This window comes from Ascaphus truei, chromosome 11 (assembly GCF_040206685.1).
Source record: "Ascaphus truei isolate aAscTru1 chromosome 11, aAscTru1.hap1, whole genome shotgun sequence".
NCBI lineage: Eukaryota > Metazoa > Chordata > Amphibia > Anura > Ascaphidae > Ascaphus > Ascaphus truei.
In genome coordinates this window covers 35,131,667-35,150,658 of record NC_134493.1, presented here as the reverse complement: position 1 = coordinate 35,150,658, position 18,992 = coordinate 35,131,667, and positions in this window count along the sequence as shown.

Below are 18,992 nucleotides of genomic sequence, written 5' to 3'. Positions count from 1 at the left end.
TTACCACCCTAAACATATATATCCACACCACAGCCAACAAGAAAGTCTCTTAGCTGTTTCTGCTGTTGTAGCTGTAGGGGAAGGCCTCTCTGCTCTCCTGGGTCAGCATCCTTGTGTGCTATGGCACTCTCTGTGTCGAGGTATAGAGGTCTTGTCCTCTTGTCTTGCTGTCAGCATGCAGTCCTTCTGTGTGCATCAAGACATCATCTTTTCCTCAGGTCAGCCCAGTTGTGTGCCAAGGAAATCTCTGCAGTCCTCTTTCTCCTTATGTCAGCCCAAATTTGAGCTAAGAAACCTCTCTCCTGTTTCTCCCATCAGGTTTTTTCTAAGAGTCCTAATCAGCCAGGTGGAGTCTGGTTGATTGTCTGTGTGCAATTAACCTGCACACTGCTGGATTTAGAGGCAGTTTCTCTCAAACAGTGATAAATCTATGATGGTGTAACAGGGACTTATTTAGCACAGACTCCTGTTCTAGGGTCGGCGAGGGACAGAGACCAAGTTGAACCTGCTAGTAGCTTTATCTTTCTGACAACATTGTGACGTGTAACCCTGATTTATTCAAGGACAAAAAAAGAGTTTTCAAAAACAAAACAGATTATCAGTTTATCCCAGACTTGAAGGCATTTGATAGTCTATAAATCAGCACTACTGCAGTGACCTGAAAGCAGACAGCAGAGGAATGAACAGATACAAACCCAACTGTATTTACTATAGATGTTTTAAAAAGTGTTTACCTGATAAACTGTCTACAACAGCTGCCTTAGGCCTGAACAACGTGTTTACACTCTATTTGTTGGGGCATTATGTAAAGAATTTAAATCAAGTTGTTCTTTGTCACTTCCTCATTCCCACTCACACCCATTAACCTCTCTACAGCAGAGGTTAAGCGCGCGTTTCTCTACTTACTGTATGTTACACAATCATACAAACTGAATCTGCAGACGGAAAATTAAATAACTAATTAAAATAATGAAAATCTCTGGAATAGGACTTGTATCAGCTGAAAACTCATTAGCCTTTGACATTATTACTACCAAATCAAAGTTATTTGTAATTAAAGAATATAAGGCGAAGCTAAACATGTTCTGTTTATATTGTGCAATATTAAATGTCATTACTGATCTGCCATTATGATACATTACAGAGCTATCTTTATCGTAGAACATATGAAATATACTATGTCCCTCTGTCCCTTTATTTGAAAGTAAACCTGGCAGATGGGGTGTGAATGGATGAAGTGGTGGGGTATACTTATTTTACCAATGCCACTATCAGTTAGCTCACTGCACCCCCCTGCCTGCTCGGCCTCAGTGCTCGTGCCCCCCCCTTACCTAGGAGCCGCATCACATGATGCCGCTGCGCCATGCCATGGCGACACGTTGCCCGAAACCAAGGTAAGTAAGTTACAGAGGCCTTGTGCGCTCCCCGACATTTCATTTAAATGCTTTGGGTTAGAGCGCGGGGCCTCTAACTGCTGCGCCCCCAAACAAAATCTCGCACACCCCAGTTTGCGCACCCCTGAGTTAGCTGACACTCATTCAGCCTACAATTAAATGCATCTATTTATTTATAACAAGATTTATATAGCACCCTGTCCATTAGTCAGTAAAATAATGGTGGGGTCACATATGGAACATTTCATGTGATGGGCATAGAGTCATTGTTAAGATGTCTTTGTGGTGGGCAGAGGTGTGAACATTATGGTCGGGCTCTGGGTTAGGTGCATTGGGAGCTTGCTTGGTTGGTGGGCAGGGGTTGGGGTTAGGTCTCTGGATTTAGTCTAGTCGGTGGCATGGGGATGGGTCCGACAGTGGGGGCGATTGGATCGATGAGGTGGATGACTCTGGAGGGATTTGGAGAGACTTTAGATATATGGTCTACTTCCACTGCAGCATTGCTAGCATCCCCATTACCACACTGCAGTTATTAGCATGTAAATTAAAGCATTCCCAGGCATTTTAACTCTGCATATTCTACCATAAGGTTCCTCTCCAAATCTCATTTCCCACGTACAGTCAGGACTCTTAAATCCTCTTCAGAAGACGTTGTTAATCTGAGTTATAGATAAGAGCAGTCCAATTGAAGGTTTAAATGGCTGGACGTGGGATCTGAAGAGGTGTAATCCAGCATCCAACACTGTTTGATGGAAAATAAATCAAATACAACAGCCTGCAAACACAAGGAGAGTGGGCACAAGATGGAAAGAGGAAGTAATTAGTACAATTGGCTTGCACTCTTTGACCACATTATAGCCGACAGAGAGCGGCCTTCAGTGACACTGCTGCTGAACAGGATGACTCTTCACTTCATAGAAGGGAATGATGGACAACCTCAGCCTCGGTATGGACAAAAGCACCAACAAGAGGACAGGGACAGACTCTTAACTTAAATCCCTTGACTCTAAAATGAGGCAGTAACTGCCCTTCCTGAATTAGCACTGGTTACCGGCAGAGAATTTGGGTCAATATAATACAATCGAGTCCTGTTATGGATGCCAACTGGACTTGTTAATTCAGTTCTACTTTTCATGCCTCTTTCCCAAAGACTCGTTATTTTTAGCCCTTTGATCTATCCATCTCCCTGCTCATGTCCGAGGTTCTTGATCAACAGCTCCCTTGCTGCAAGTTCCTGGCAACACATATTCCCCACACCAATATGAGACCTTTCCAGAAGCAATTTGGCACTTTAATTTACAATTGTAATGCATATCTATTTTTCAAAAGTAGAACAAATTAATATTAAAGCAGAATTGCAAGTCTGGCACATGGAGTTGCAAGGGAAGAATGTGACACAGATTCCCCCCCCCCCCCCCCCCCCCCCCCCCCACACAGGGTTTTTCCAGAGCTGGGGATTTAAAAGCTGTCCAATAGGATGCCGCCACAGATTACTTTGCAGCTTCTATTGGCCCAAGAAACCCGCGCGGTATGGCAGCCATTTTAATTTCCCCCCAGGGAGCCAGAACAGCCACAATTACACTGCTGAAAACCACGCAGTTCAGCGCCAGAAGACCCATCCTGTAAAATAAATGTCGGGGGGTCGGTACCGCTGCTTTCAAATGTGATGGGATTTATGTTCCCCGAGAAGAGGTCCTATAACTGAGGTGCTCAACTCCAGTCCTCAAGCCTCCCCGCCCCCCCCCCCCCCCAACAGGTCAGGTTTTCAGGATTTCCCAGCTTCAGCACTGGTGACTCAGTCGAAGATTGAGCTTCTGATTGAGCCAGCTGTGCTGAAGCTGGGACTGATTGAGCCAGCTGTGCTGAGGCAAGGATATCCTTTTAAACCTGCCCTGTTTTGGGGATGGGGGGGGGGGCTTGAGGACTGGAGTTGAGTACCCCCTGCCCAATTATTTTCTGCGGTTCTATCAAGCAACAAAAGACATCATGCGTTCGGTCTGTTTTTTTTACCTCTGCCTAACCTATTCCAATAAACCATCATTTTTTTGGAACGATTGAGTCACCCTCTTGCCTATTTGGACCGGATGGCGGTGCGTCTGTATTTCTTCCATTTTCTCATGCGTTCGGTTTTACCTTCAGCAGGATAAAGCGTGGGCATTGTGGGAGGGAAATCTATTAATGAATAGAACATAATCAAATCCATTTATAGATTAAACCGCAAGCTGCAATCCATCTGTTCCCCAACTCTGCCACAAAAGGTTTATTTCCCAGTGCTAAGCACCAGCGCCGGGGGAGTGATTCCACAGGAAACCAGGCAATTGATTACTGAATAGTTTTAGACTTGGAGAGAACAGGTGTTTGCAATTTTAACCCCTTCTATACAAGGCAGGAGCCTGTGGAGGTGAAGCAGTTAGCAGGTGCTCATACATTTCCATTGCTTTGCAACGTGATGAATATTTTCCTCGTCATTTTCTAATATTAATACTAATCTTATGTAGCCATGTATAAAAATGGTATACAGCTCCTTCTCATGCTGGCAGTAAACCTGGTAAGTATGCAGGGTTGCCAGCAACAATCATGGAGGTTTGCCCTCACACCCTGGTGAGGTGTCATATGTAACAAGGGAAGTGACAACATGCTCTGTGTCCACTGTTAGTGACACAGAGGGCTGTCTTTTCTGAGTCTATATAAGACACTGCACTGCCTAAAGTTAGTGTGTTCTGTAGGAGGTTAATCAAGGGTTCAAGTTCAAGGAGTGTCTGCAGCAGTTCAGGCTGTCACATTCTAGTGCTAGCAGACTACACACTGTGTTCAGGGACCTGACACAGATGGTGATCTCCCTTAGGGGAGAGGTGAGCCAACTCTATTGAGAGAAGGAGGAACCTTCTGAGAGGAATGTACTCCAACAGGATGAGCGGCTGAGCACGACCGCGATGAGGGGCAGTCTGTCCATGAAGATGATAATAAAGATGCCCTTGTTCACTACAACCCTTCTGTGTGAGTGTGGGGTCATTCTACAGAAGGAGGTACCACAGAGGTGGTCCCCGTCAGATACATCCCCCTGCGGCAGCAGAGATCCTGATGGGGTGGAGGCGCTGCATCGTATGTGAGTAAGACTCAGGGACACTACCTCAGATGCCTGTCGTGCTGATATCCCCATACCAACCCAGCGGGAGACTCAGGAGTCCTGTAAGCCAGCAGGTGCACCACACAATACACATCCATGTAATGGGGCTAGTAGACCACAGGGGCCAATGTGAGACTGGTGGGGCCCGAACCACCATTACACTTAGATCATGCCGACATAACCAGTGTTGTACACGGGAACAATATGGGTTATATTTACTAAACTGAATGAATTTGACTGGGTCCTAAGGGCGAGTTATGGTTAAGCCCAGTGTAATAAATATGGCCCAAGTAAATGAGCTGCAAGGTGTCTTATGACGTGGGCAACACCATTTAGTAAACGTGGCCCAAACTGTCCCCAAACCAAGGATCTTACCATCTAAAGTTGGTACTAACTGCACAGAGAGAGAGATCACTACAAGAAAGGATTTCACTAATCTGCAGACCTTTTATCTCTGGGCAAACCCTTTTTTTCATGGACAATTACAGTGTTAAATAGAGTGAGAGGGTAACACATGAAAGGCTTTAAATCCCTAGCACTGTGAAATATAAAACAGGACATAAAATCAGACACGTGCCACAGGATTATCTTCCGAGAAATTAAATCTACATGTGATGTATTTGCATATTCTGTTTCAATAATGTGTAATTTCTCTAAGCTTTTTTCTGGTGATATACTGCCCTCTAGTGGTGCTCTCCAGATAACATCGGGATTTTTATAAATCTTTGATTTATATGTAGCCCCCTTTCCCTATGCCTAAGGGAAACCGCGGGTGATTAAGCGTGCTGCTGGTACCTGTACGCTCAAAGGAGGCCTGAGCCTCCGCTTCTGGGAGCCTCGGGTGAGTTCTCTCTCTCTCTCAGTGCAGCGCCTGCACCTATGAGGGATCCCAGGGTTGGCGGGATGACTTCTCATAGGAACCAATACAACCAGTAATAACTATATCACACCAGATATACATATAACTCATCTTTACTGCACTCCCACAGTATGCAAACAATACAATAAACACAACACAATAACGCAATAATACAGTACCACAATACCCGTGTGTTTCCCCCAAAGTACTGAGGGTGCCTTGGGCACCTAAATACCCGGTGTCTGCAGACCAATCCCCAACCCAAATGTGAGGCAGCATGGTGGGTACCTTCCTGGTTAAGGGCCCAACCAGGGAATACTTGGGAAGCGGTGTTGGATCAGGTCCCACGCAGCGGGGCCTCCAACATAAATCCCCTCACACCTTATCCAGGGCGCGGTCCGTGGTGTAGTCTCCAGCCGGATGTTCCTTCTCCTGTGCAGCCTGGCCCCAGGCCGCAGTCTGCCGCGCGGACATCCGTCCACCGGCATGGTAGTACATTTGCAATTCTAATGGGAGGGTCCCTATCTAGGGCCTTCCCTACAACACTCCAATCTTTGGAAGGATCTGGGCCTAAATGGGAACTTGGGGCAGAGTTCTTTCCTAGTCCAGGGGCTTACTGGCTCCCTGGACGTGTCCGTCCTCTCTGCCAGCTCCTGCAAGTCTCCCCGCATGTTTCCTGTCCGGCGGAGGATATCAGTGGGTCTCCCTAATGGCCGCTAGCTCCTGATTGGTTAAAGTGGCTCATGTGACACACCCAAGGCTTCTAGGTAATGTTGTCCAAAGATGGCCACCGCCACTCTCCCCGATCGCCCAGAGCTCTGCCAGCTAAATAGCTGATCGGTCTCCTGCACCGGAGGCAAGATAGGGGACCCTGCAACATCCTTCCCCCTGGTGGAGAATTCAACATACTGTATCAGCTTGAGAACAGTGATAACACATATTATATAATAAAAATGCATCTCATACATTTATATAATGAAAAGCAACAGTATAATACGTACACACTTAAATGGCATTTAATACTTCTGTCAGAATTACCATTATGGAGGCTAAATTACACAGAGAAAACTGCTGAGATTCATAGTGGGGTGCCCCCAATGAATCGTAAGCCACCCTCATTGGAGGGCATCTCGGTCTTTGGCTCCAATTAACTTCTTCGTGGTCAGAGAGGCTACCATTGGCTTGAACACTGGCCCTCTCAGAGCAAATGTCATTAACACCCTTTAGGGTGAAGCTAAGGACTCTTTGGGTACAGAGGCCGGCTTGTTGAGGCTCTTGGAACTGGCGCCTGACTCACAAGGCCATTAACCGATTCTTCTTCTGGTGCAGCCCACCGGTCTCCATTTGTATCGGAAGAAGTCCCTTCCATTGGGTCCTGATTCTCTTCCGTTAGTGGATCCGAGATCCCGCTGCAATCCTCCTGTTTAATGGATGGCAATATGGGCGATGGATCAGGCTCACTTCCTCCCACTTGAGGGATTGGTAGCAAATGCTTCCGATGTCAGGCTTCTATACGCCCATCCGAATCCTTGATGCGATAGCCGGGGAGACCAGGCATCTGTGACTCCACCTGGAAGGGAGCCCTCTTGTCATCGGACGGCTAGTTTGTGCTTCCCCGGTATGCCCAGGTTCCGCGAGAGAACCTCGTCTCCAGGCTGAAGTTCCCGATAGTAAACGGAGGTATGACTGTAAGATGCGCTATTTCGATTAAGTCGGCGGTGGCTTCTTCCACCAACTGATATGCTCTACGAAGGTTATCCTGAAGTCTGGTTACATACTTATAGTGGGTCATGTTCGGTTCCGCGTCGGTGGACACTCTTAGCTGGATATCCACGGGTAGTCTGGCCTCCCAACTGAACATCAGGAAGTAGGGTGAATAACCAGTGGACTCGTGCCTGGTGCAATTATAAGATAAACCGTGGGGGGGGGGGGAGGGTGAGGGGGGACCACTGCTTAGCTAATGTTGTATGGGTAAATATCCCTGCGGCTGCTGCCCGGTGCAGGAGGTAGGCTCGGGGGGGGGGGGAGGTTGCGAGAATGGCGGGCTAATTCCGCAGCTAGAGGCGGGCGCGCGGGGAGAGCTAGGCTGTCGGGCACGGGGGAAGCTGGGTTGGCGGGCGCGGGGAGAGCTAGGCTGGCGGGCGCGGGCTCGCCACAGCGCTTCCCCTCCATCCCACGTTTGTGGGCCCACAGGCAGCAGGCCGGACACCCTGCTTTCCCTGCGCGCCAGGATCTCACCACCGGTTTTTTTTTCCCTAATAAAAACAGGCACGGCCAGACAGCCGGGACCCCTGACTCACGGGGGCCCGGCCCACCAACCCCAGCAGACCCCCCTTCCCTGTTGGCGGGCCTGATGGGGAAAGAAGGATATAGTAATGGAAGCAGAAAACTAATGTCACTCTTTAAAAAAAATTAATGGTCTGCATATTTCCAAATTGGTTTCCTTAATATTACTTAAGTGCAAACTTTAGCATAAAGCACAGAAATGTATCATATTTGACTGTTATTGAGAGCAGGAGGAATGAAAACAGTTTTGTAACATGTTAAAGCTTCAGACCAAGCTATATCCTACATGTTTTTTTTTTTTTTTTTTAATAAATCAGTTCTTTACTATGAGAATACACTTGTGGCATTTTTTTTTTTTTAAACAACTCTGAATTACATTTTTAATGTATTATAATGTAACAAACATTTGTTTCTATAGCAACCATTTACAAAGTCACAGATACCGAGTCAATACTCCTCTGTCGTCATTTAGTGAACACCGAAGTCGAATCTTCGCCGATTGCTCACAGGAGAACGGATCGATCGGCAACTTGGCTAATTACTTATCATTGTGTGGATTGTGTTGATGCGCATATTAACGGGGGGTGGGATAAATAAATAAAAAGAAACTGCTGCTTGCACGGCTGCTTTAAAAGACAAGCTGAAACAGACTGCAATATAGAGATCAAAAGAAAGGCATTTTTGTTTAAACTAACGCAGCGTAAAAGAGCCAGAGTTCAGAAATGCCTCACTCACTGGTACTAATCAAAAAACACGTGTTTGAGTTAAACATTACAATGACAACAAAAGAAGCATTCTGCCTTATAAAATAAGGGGGGGGGAGGGGGAAGAGCGGCAAAACCCATTCCATGCAAAATTATTCTTACTGACAAAAAGCAGCAAAATGAATATTTTATAGGGATCAAGATCCTAAGCGAGTAGAATTTCACTTTCTGTCCTGAAAACTGCACCACTTCGATTGTAAGCTCTCCGGGGCAGGGATTTCCTTTCCTATTGTCTGAACTTATTTGTTGCAGTTATTGTATTATAACGCCCTGTATTGTATAGTCTCTTGTAAAGTGCTAGGTACAGCTATATAAATAATGATGTGCATACATTTAATTGGGCAGTCCCACTCAGCACAAAGCCATTATTTAAACCGCTTATCAATGTAATTGGATTTCCTACAAAGATTCACACACCCTAAAAGTTGCATTTTCACGTAATTACTTCTTGCATACAGTATGTTTCTATTTCTTTCAGGCCTATTTCATTCTACTCTTACCTGGTAATTATTTGTTCTTTTCGCTCTATTTCTTTGGCTAATTATTGCAGCAAACCAGGAGTGAGGTACACACTGGGAGTATAAACAACAAAACAGGTAGCGCTAACCGCAAGAGATGTACTGTAGTAACTAGTACCTTATATGAAATAATTTACAATATATAAGGGGCTGCCTGGGACACAAAACCTGACCCCCTGGTCAGGATAACAGTATGGACAAAAGATAGTTTCCGTGGGTGCCTATATTGGGTGGCGATTTTAATACCCAGCACATTGGTGTCAGTATCCCCACGCATTGGCGAATCTGTGTGCGCCACTAACTGACTAGTTCCCGTTGCCGACGGCGTGCCGAATCAGCTGCTGCTGTTTACCATCCATCCGGACGCCCTTCCCGGCGTGCTGCAGGAGTTCCTGCTTGACGAGTCACATCCACGAGCAGACGGAGACGCCAGCTGGTGGCCCATGAGGACTGGAGTTGGCCGCCCCTGTAATAAAGTACTCCCAGTGGGTTATTGATGCAGAAAACCCTGACGAAGCAGAGTAATCCGTGAAACGCGTAGGGTGGAGTTACCAAACCTAACGCCATCGCAAACACTAGCGTGCACTTTATTCTCTTGAAGGACGCTCTGAGTACATTGCAGTAAATCCGGAACCGGCTTTTTCCAACTGCTCTCGCGAGAGCTGATTTCCGGGTTACCGGTGTCCCAGACGGAGAGGAAAAGAGCTTTGCCAACATCCCAGCGGCCAAAAGGATTACCCACACGCACCAGCAGGTGAGGACGAGACGTAGATGGGACTCCAAAAGGTGCCTGCCAGCGAGGAAAGCAGCTACAGTACTCCCCATAAAGAATATCGCTGAATGCGCATTTCCTACCTAACTTCTGTAAGTAGGATTTCAATTTTCGCCTGGCGTGAGGAGAGGATTCAACTGTGGAAGTTGCACTTGTTTTTGTTGTAAAAAAGGTACATTTAATAAACCTTATCTGCTCGATTTTTTCCTCTCTCTGAGGAACTTATAATTCCTTAATCATTAGGTTGATTCTGCTCTTTTTTACAGTATTACACTATGTTGTTATGTTTTTTTCTTTCCATATGCCGAGTCCCTGTAACGTACGTGCTTGCCACAAACTGGTACCGGACCGCGGGGCTGAGGTGGGGATGTATAAGCACCGACCTTAGGCCACGGAGTCAGGTCCGGAGTGCGGATTCCATAATCAGACATAGCCAGGTCAGGATTGGAGAAAGTAGGGTTAACGTTATCCGGTCTGGGGTCAAGCAGGCGGCACAGGAGCGGTGGTCGAGGAAACAAGCCGAGGTCATCAACAGGAAATCTTGGGTGAAGGTACTTCAGCTATAGGAACAAGAAGTGGAAATCCAGTGCTTCAGCACAGAACGTCACCCCCTAGCCGGGTACAGCCGAGAGTGGTGGAGACCACTGGGAACAGGAACTGCAGAATCCAGTGCTACAGCACAAAACGGCACCCCCTAGCCGGGTACAGCCAAGAGTCGTGGAGACCACTGGGAACAGGAACTGCCAACAGGAAGGCCACAGGAACCAGGGGTGCAGACACGCCACAGGAAACACTGGGGACACCAGCGTAGCCGCTTCAGCGCTGCAGCAAAGTCTGCCAGGAATAAGGAAAGCAGCGCCGGGGCTGCTAAGCAAGAAGGCCTTGTGAAGCAGGGGACTGGAAGCAGGATACCAGGCACAAGGAGGCCTAGCAGGCCAAACAGCGTCTGTGACAAGCAGAGACACTTGCAACTTGGATTGCAAAGTCTATGTCCAGCAACTTCCTGAGGGCGGGCAGGCACTAAATAGCACAGGAGGCCAACCAGGCCAGAGCTGCACAAGAGGCAGCAGGAGGCAGGGGATTGCAGAAGCAGGGAATAGTTTGTCTGGAACCTGCAAAGCTCCGGATGGATGGGCTCCAGCCAAACCCAGGAGTGGATTCCTGACAGTCCTATCTGGATCCATCAACCAACAATGGAGTAATTTGCACTATCACTCAAGGACGCTGTTCACGGTTGTATTCGGTCTAACACTGTTTGGTCTAAGGCCTCGGTCCCGCTGCACTCGGTGGTGCGGGCGGCCACACGCAAGTTCCCCACCAGCAGGGGAATCCTGCGGAGCCGGTCCCGGACCCCCCTGGCTGCACAGCTTACTACACGCTGTGGCGCGTCAGCCGCTATGGGATACAAGAGAATGGTGTTCCCTAGCGTCGACGCGTCACGTGGTGTGGCTGTGAGCCAATGGGGAGGGGAGGCTTCGGGAGGAGGAGAGGCTTCGGGGAGCGGGTAGGAGTGTGGAGAGAAAGCAGCGTGAGTGCCTGTCTGTGTGTGCCTGAGTGCATGAGTGCCTGCCTCTGTCTGTGTCTGTGTGTGTGTGTGTGTTGCTTTACTTACCCGAGCCGTGGAGGGAGGGGGGGAGAGTAGCGGGTCCCTCCGCTCAAGCCACGCCCCCCCTCCCGCTCAAACCTCCCACTCCCGCCCACCTCCCGCTCCCTACAGACCGCATATCGTGGTCTGTGTATGTCAGCGCCCCGCCTGTCTGCAGTGCGGGCACGCTGACTCTGGGAGCGGGGCCTTAGCCTAACACTGTTTGGTCTAACACTGTTTTTTTGGTTAGTATTTAATAGTAGACTCACGGAGCCCGGGACGCCAACACCGGCAGACCCCCCCCTGTTGGCGGCCATGTTTAGTACTATTAATTTAGTAATATCACCACATATAGTAATTATTCAATTAGTTCACTTTAGGTGCCTTACAGTACTGTTTTTTCATTAAGGATATCCCTGCTTCTGCACAGGTGACTCAATTAGTGGTTCAGTCAATGACTGCACCAGCTGTGCTGAAGCAGGGATATACTTAAAACCTGACCTGTTGGTGGCCCTTGAGGACTGCAGTTACATGGGACAAACTTGCTCGTTTTCCTTGCGCACTAAATACAGAAGGGGGTCCCATAAGGGGAGGGGGGCTGAGGACTGGAGTTGAGCACCTCAGTTATAGGACCTCTTCTCAGGGAACATAAATCCCATCACATTTGAAAGCAGCGGTTCCGACCCCGACATTTTATTTATTTCACAGGATGGTTCTGCTGGCGCTGAACTGCGTGCTTTTCAGCAGTGTAATTGTGGCTGCTCTGGCTCCCTGGGGGGAAATTAAAATGGCTGCCATACCGCGCGGGTTTCATGGGCCAATAGAAGCTGCAAAGTAATCCGTGGCGGCATCCTATTGGACGGCCATTTAAATCCGCAGCAACAACCCTGGAAAGGATCTAGGAAACCAGGGCGCCCCCCCCCCGCCCCGCAGTATGTTATAGAACAGGGGGGCTCAACTCCAGTCCTCAAGCCTCCCCCCCCCCCCCCAACAGGTCAGGTTTCCAGGATATCCCAGCTTCAGCACAGGTGGTTTAATCAATCCCTGCTTCAGCATGGGTGGCTCAATCAGTCTCAGCTTCAGTCTTCAACCGAGCCTCTGATTGATCCACCTGTGCTGAAGCTGGGAAATCCTGAAAACCTGACCTGTTGGGCGGGGGGGGGGGGGATGAGGACTGCAGTTGAGCTCCCCCTGCCATAGGCAATACCTGGTTTGGATGGAGTGGCCCAGTTTATAGAATGCAATACAGCAATACATTGGAAACAGAATAGGGAGCTGCTATAAAAATCAGTGCCCATGTATTTCAGATAACAGAATTTTGGTGATTTCTCCAAAAGTGGAGTGGGGGTAGCTGTAAAAAACAAACAACCCGGGATTGGCTTGTCTGGATCAGCCCATGTGGCTCACACAAGCTGTGCTTTGTATGTAAAACACAGCCCAAGGAGCCAGCCCCCGTGGCAGCGAAACGCCTGCTCACGACTGTGGCCGTTTTTTCCACTCCTGCTCCCAATTTTCTTCCCCCTGCAAAGCTGAACAAAAACAGTTAAACAAATGGTACCTTGATGCTGGACCTGGATGTTCCTTACACAACCCGACTGTACTTTTCCATGAATGCCACTGCCCGGAGCCCGGCCTAGCTCTGCTGGCAGCGGTGCGAACACAAGGCACTATTCAGGGAGGATTTTCTCACAAGCTTTTTACTCAAGAGAGAAATCCTTAGTATCTACAGAGTTTCATTGTGAGGAGTTACATTGCTAACAGTCTGACATACAGTATGTTGCCACTGCAGATGCAATTAACCTATTCAGTGTGTGGGAGGGCAACAGTGCACACTGCTGGGCTAACCAGAATCCCCACTGCTCTACCACACAGTGATATCCAAGAGTCTTAGCTAGGGTTGCCAGGCGGCGTCTCCAAAAATACTGGACACGATGGTGAAAGTTTTGAGGCGCTCGAGACACCACCCCTCTCTGCTCCATGCTGTTTGCTCCTCTCCTTAGCCGCACCTTCAGGCTCCTGACACCTCCTCCTGATTGGCTGCATTACGCAGCAGCCAATCAGGATGGATGAAGCTGCCCAGCCACCTAGCAACAGCCCTGCTCGGGGAAATCCTGCAGCCCGTCAGGTCACTATGTCCAGAGAGGTAACACCGGACACATACATACCTAGTATTACCTAATTTTTTTACTGGCCAGTGTGTCCAAATACAGGACTGTCCGGTTCAATACAGGACACCTGGCAACCTTAATTGCCCAACCCAGTGGTGTTTCAGTACCCGGGGTGGGTTCCACCAGCTGCCCCTCACCCAATTTGTGGAGCCTGGGCAAAATCATTCCGGTGTCTTCTGAGGGCACGAGGGGTCCTTCAGGCTCCCCACTTGCTGTCGGCATTCCTGAGCAGGGGTAGAGACACATCTGCTCTCCCCTCCCCCCCCCCCCTCGGTCGGGGTGAGCACCGGGGCAGCTGTCTTGCTCACCCAGCCCTAGTTATGGTCCATAACTTAGATCAGCTTTGTCGCTGTTTGGATGGGGCTAGATTACATTAGGGGTGTGCAGGATTTATCTTCTGGAGTGCCCTTAATGTGTTGGTTTATATTCTCCAGGGGGGGAGAGGAGGGTAGGGGGTGGGGAGGAGGGTGTGGGGTGGGGAGGGGGGAGCATTACCCTTTAGCACCGAAGAGTTAGGTGTTTGTAAGTGTGCAAAGCATAACTCACTGTTAAAATAATACAAGAAAAGGATGCATTCACTTGGAGGCTGAAATTACCTAATAACAGCGGCAAAATTACTTGGCGCCAGTGACCTTAAAAAGATAATGAAGTTACTGAGGTCCTGTGCTTTTTTTTGGTTGTTGTTGCTGAAAGTAACCCGTATATATCCAACCTAAACATATATATATATGGCTGCGTGCTATGATAAAAATCAGATTTCATTTTTTTTTTTCTTCATTTCCTGGCCGCTTAAAATCTTTTCACAGCAGCTTTTCCAAGTATAAGTTTCCCAATGCCTTCCAGCTGCACAATTCTGTACTTTTTGGCTGTGTCGGTGTTGGTGTTGGCTTCCATTACACATTTCTTCCCATTTTTTCCATAAGACAATCCAAAAATATTGCTTCGTTCCAACAGATTATTATTTTGATTTTTTTTTTTTTTTTGAGAGTAAAAGTTAAAACGTTCCAGTGTGAGCCAAAACAGCGTCGCAGGTCTGATAGGCGAGGCTACATTATTACTTTTAGGTCAGAAAACTGAACAAAACCAACTACAGACCAGTGTTTTTCCACAAGGGCTCCTAGGAACATTTGGGTACCCCAGGCATCCCTGCAATTTGAAAAGGTTACTAAATACAGAAGAATGTACAAGGCATCTGATCTCAGACGCGCTATAAGAGAGAGTTGGGGATCCTTACAATGCATCTGATCTCAGACGCGCTATTAGAGAGGGTTGGGGTTCCTTACAATGCATCTGATCTCAGACGCGCTATTAGAGTGGGTTGGGGATCCTTACAATGCATCTGATCTCAGCCGCGCTATTAGAGAGGGTTGGGGATCCTTACAATGCATCTGATCTCAGCCGCGCTATTAGAGAGGGTTGGGGTTCCTTACAATGCATCTGATCTCATCCGCACTATTAGAGAGGGTTGGGGTTCCACAGAAATTCACAATATAATTATAGGTTCCTTAAGTAAAAAAAAAATCATTGCACACCACTGCACCTGACCAACTGTGTGATAACGATCTTGTTCTGCATTGCCTTTGCTACTCAGTCTAGAACATTTGGTTGCGGCCGTTTTGCCGCGACCAAATCTCTGCCGGCATTTAGCCGCCACTCACTGCACTGCCGGGACTTCTCTCCGCCAGCCACTTTGCCGCTAAGGTAAGCCCTAAGCTTACCCTAAAAATACCTGGTGGTGGAGTCTCCCCCGGCAACCAAACACCAGCGGAGACTTTGGACCAAATGTCCGATTCCGTTTGCTACTCCGTTGCTTTACTAGTGTAATAAGTCAGACCTGTATCATCATCACCCTGCTCACAAGGAGCGCGTGTGCAGCATCAGATAAGCTGACAATGTGCACGCCAGAGACGCTGACTACACAAAGTGGTGCAAGGCCTGAGTTACAGTATGTGCAGTGGTGGCCAGCATCTGCCATTACAGAAGTGTTAAAGTAATTTCACTCACTTTCCAACTGTCCACAAATGCAGTCATGAGAGCAAAAAGGGATGATAAAAAAAATCACCCCAAGGTTCCCGTTTGCTGCACCCTGTCTAATCACAAAGATACACGTACGTCTCAATAGTCCAATTGTAAGTACGTATTACAAAATATATAGGCGACGAGCAGTAAATGCTCTTCACATAGTAGGACAGCAATATAGTAATAAAAGCCAATTGGCCAAAAATAATAGTTTTATTAAATTGATAACGACGAAATAGTGATACGGTACTTATATACAGTGCTATAAAATAAATATATCCCACATAAAAAGTAGGTGGGTAATCACGCTTACTTGTATTTTGAAATTCAACAACCACAGGGGTAGTTATAATTAACCCATGATCGGTTGGGTCCTGTAATGGCTTAGTATACATAAGATCCTAATAGCACCTGTGTGGAATCATATACTGGCGCTTGTGTTCTATATAATAGTAACCCTCCACCTATCAATTGTGGTGGGTAATTCAGGTACGCATGTAATTATCCACACTATATATGGGTACAACTATAGGATAGAATTACCTAATCCATATGCAATTCTAGCACGCAGCAAATTATGCTTCAATACTCCAACCAGATACATATATATCGAACAGTCCTGATATACAGCCAGATGATCATGTGCTGAGTCTTGCTGTTGTATAGATACACAATCACATACAAGACCCCAAAATGATTGCAGTAGATAAATTCTATCAACATGTGGAAATAAGTTAGGACCCAACAGTATAAACAAAATAGACCAAATATCTCACTGGTATCCTGAATGCTTAATTCTATAGCATCAACCTTACCTATAATTAGGTGTATAAGGAGCATATATGTACAGTTGGTCAACAATCGTATATACCCCTCTGTCTCACAATGATAGTTTAACCTCAGTCGCTATGCATAGCGTTTGTAGTACAGACAAGTGTATTAAATCCCAACTATACCCATAGATCTCATAAATCAACTCGTTATGCAAGCGTGTAAAAAGGATTCCCATACAGCCCCTATGTTTAGAAAAAAAACGATCAGTCCTACTTCCTAAATGCACTCATCAATTTATATTGCAGCTTTATCAGAGATGTAGGCTCCTAATAGCAACATTATGCTCTTATCAGGATTTTGACAAATTGGTGGATCTGAATTGCAGCCAACAAAGTTATACCAGAGGCATCATTGCACGAAGGTAGATACAGTATTATCCAACTCACTGCACACAAAAATAATTCTTATGTTAAACTAAAAAAAAAAAAAAACACACATAAATCAAAGGGATATTATCACTTCCTGGCTCAGCCCAGCCAAGTGTGGAAAATGAAACACAGACACACAGCGCTCTGGAGTTTGGCAGTGACAAAGCTTTAAACATCTGGAACTGAACCCAGATGTTCGACTAAAATGCAGGCAATTTAATTCCCAAGACTGACTCCTCGGTATAACGGTCATGCTCCATTCTCCCCGCCCATTTATGAAAAAACTAGACAAAAACCTGCACTCATTTCCAAATTGGCTTGCAATTTATTAATGAAATTATGCATTTTTGAGCCCAAGTCTTTTAACAAAGGAATCATTTGGCTGCATCTTTTGATCTAAAGGATGATTTAAGCCTGCTTAATGATCTCAGTAGCAGTTTTGTATTTGTGTTCCTGAACTGAATGGCCAATTATCTGTACCTAGCAGCACTCCCAAAGCATTGAAAGATATATAGTGGTCCTGATGCATTTTGTTACAGAGGTAGGTTTGAGCTCGAATTGTTTTGCTAAAAAAAAAAATCATTTTTTGGCCGTTCCTTTCAGGTTTAAGTTGTTTGCCAATTCTCCATTAGCAAATGCACTATAAATATACACATGTACATATATATGTAAATATAAACACATGTACAATATAATGGTTTGAAGTTCCCTTTCTACAGGGGATGGGGGGGGGGGGAGGGGTTAGGGGTGTGTGTGTGTGTGTGTGTGTGTGTGTGTGTGTGTGTGTGTGTGTGTGTGTGTGTGTGTGTGTGTGTGTGTGTGTGTGTGTGTGTTATTCCTGGTTTCTGCCAGTTTTAATTGCACTGAATCCCCGATAGCATAAAGACTTCATTCATTTAACCCTTTGGTCACTTGCACGTGTTCCCCTGTTCAGTCTTAGGCCACACTTATAGTGCGTGCGACGGATGACGTCACCAGTCACCGCTAGCAAAAGTTGTAATTCGCTTTCCGGCGACATCACGGGCAACCAGGTCTTTGATTGGTTCAGATTTGATTGGTACAGCCTCTGAAAAATCAAAATTTGACCGGCTTCAGAATTCGCGCCACCAGCGTCACTCCAGTCGCATCGCGCTTACTATAAGCACACGCAACGGCGGCAATACATTTGTTTTGCCGCGACACCGGCACTATAAGCGCAGCCTTAGCTTGCTACCTTCTCTTATAATAGTAAAGCCGTTTAGCCCACAAGACAAGAAATCTGACCTTAGTGTAGCGACCCGCGGACATGGAGTTAATATCCTGTATAGACGTGCGCACAGAGCAGCATCTATGGTGACCGTGAGCCGGCGCGTTTCACGGATGGTGCCTGCTGAATATCACTAATAACTTGCAAACCAATCCGGAAAGAAGAAGCGCAGGGTTTTTGCATTGGGTTTCCATAAATGTACGACCAATTGCGCCGCGGGCTTCCGGGCACCTGATTTGTTCAGGGGCTGTCACATGAGGCGACAGCCCTTTGAAAAATCAAATATTCCCGGCTTCCAAAGTCCGCGACGTCGCATTGCTGCCGTCGCGCTTACTACAAGTATTTGTTTTTGGGCGGCGTCGCATCGCCTTCGCCCATCGCAGGCTCTATATGCATGGCCTTATACACCCTGGCTACATGGACAGCCTGAAAGACTGAAGCACACCGACGGTTTAACACAAAGACTTCCAACTGAGTACATATTTATCTCAATTGCTCACCTGTGTTACTTTCTCCAACACCAGCCCACACAGTACAGCACAGGTTAACATATTTGGTGCCTTGTGGAATAGGCCGGTTGACCTGCTGGCTAAGTGTAAGCTTTGAGAATAAGATACATGTTAAAAGGATCCAGTTATTCCCAAGTGTGTCTGTGATTCACATTCTCTGTATACTATACCGTTCCGGGATTTATTTCTGCAATGATACACACGCTGGAATTTACCCCTGCAAAGCATCGCCTGGGGCGTTTCACTCCTATTTCTCTCTTCCATCACCTTATAGATGGCGCAAGTCATTTTTGCAGCACAAAATACCAACGCAGGATGCGCCAAGTTCTAAAACCGTGAAATATACCATAATGTCACATTTCAAACAGGAACAAAAGGCCAACTTTGACACCACTGCGTCAGCGCCCACGCCCCCATGATACATAGCGCTCTATATCACCGGTTCCTTTTCGTTATACCGATGTAGTAAGAGTTACTCCCCGTGACCTTGAGGTGTGTATGGCTAGGTTTGAGGTCGCCTAATTCTGTTTTCCTGCTTTATCC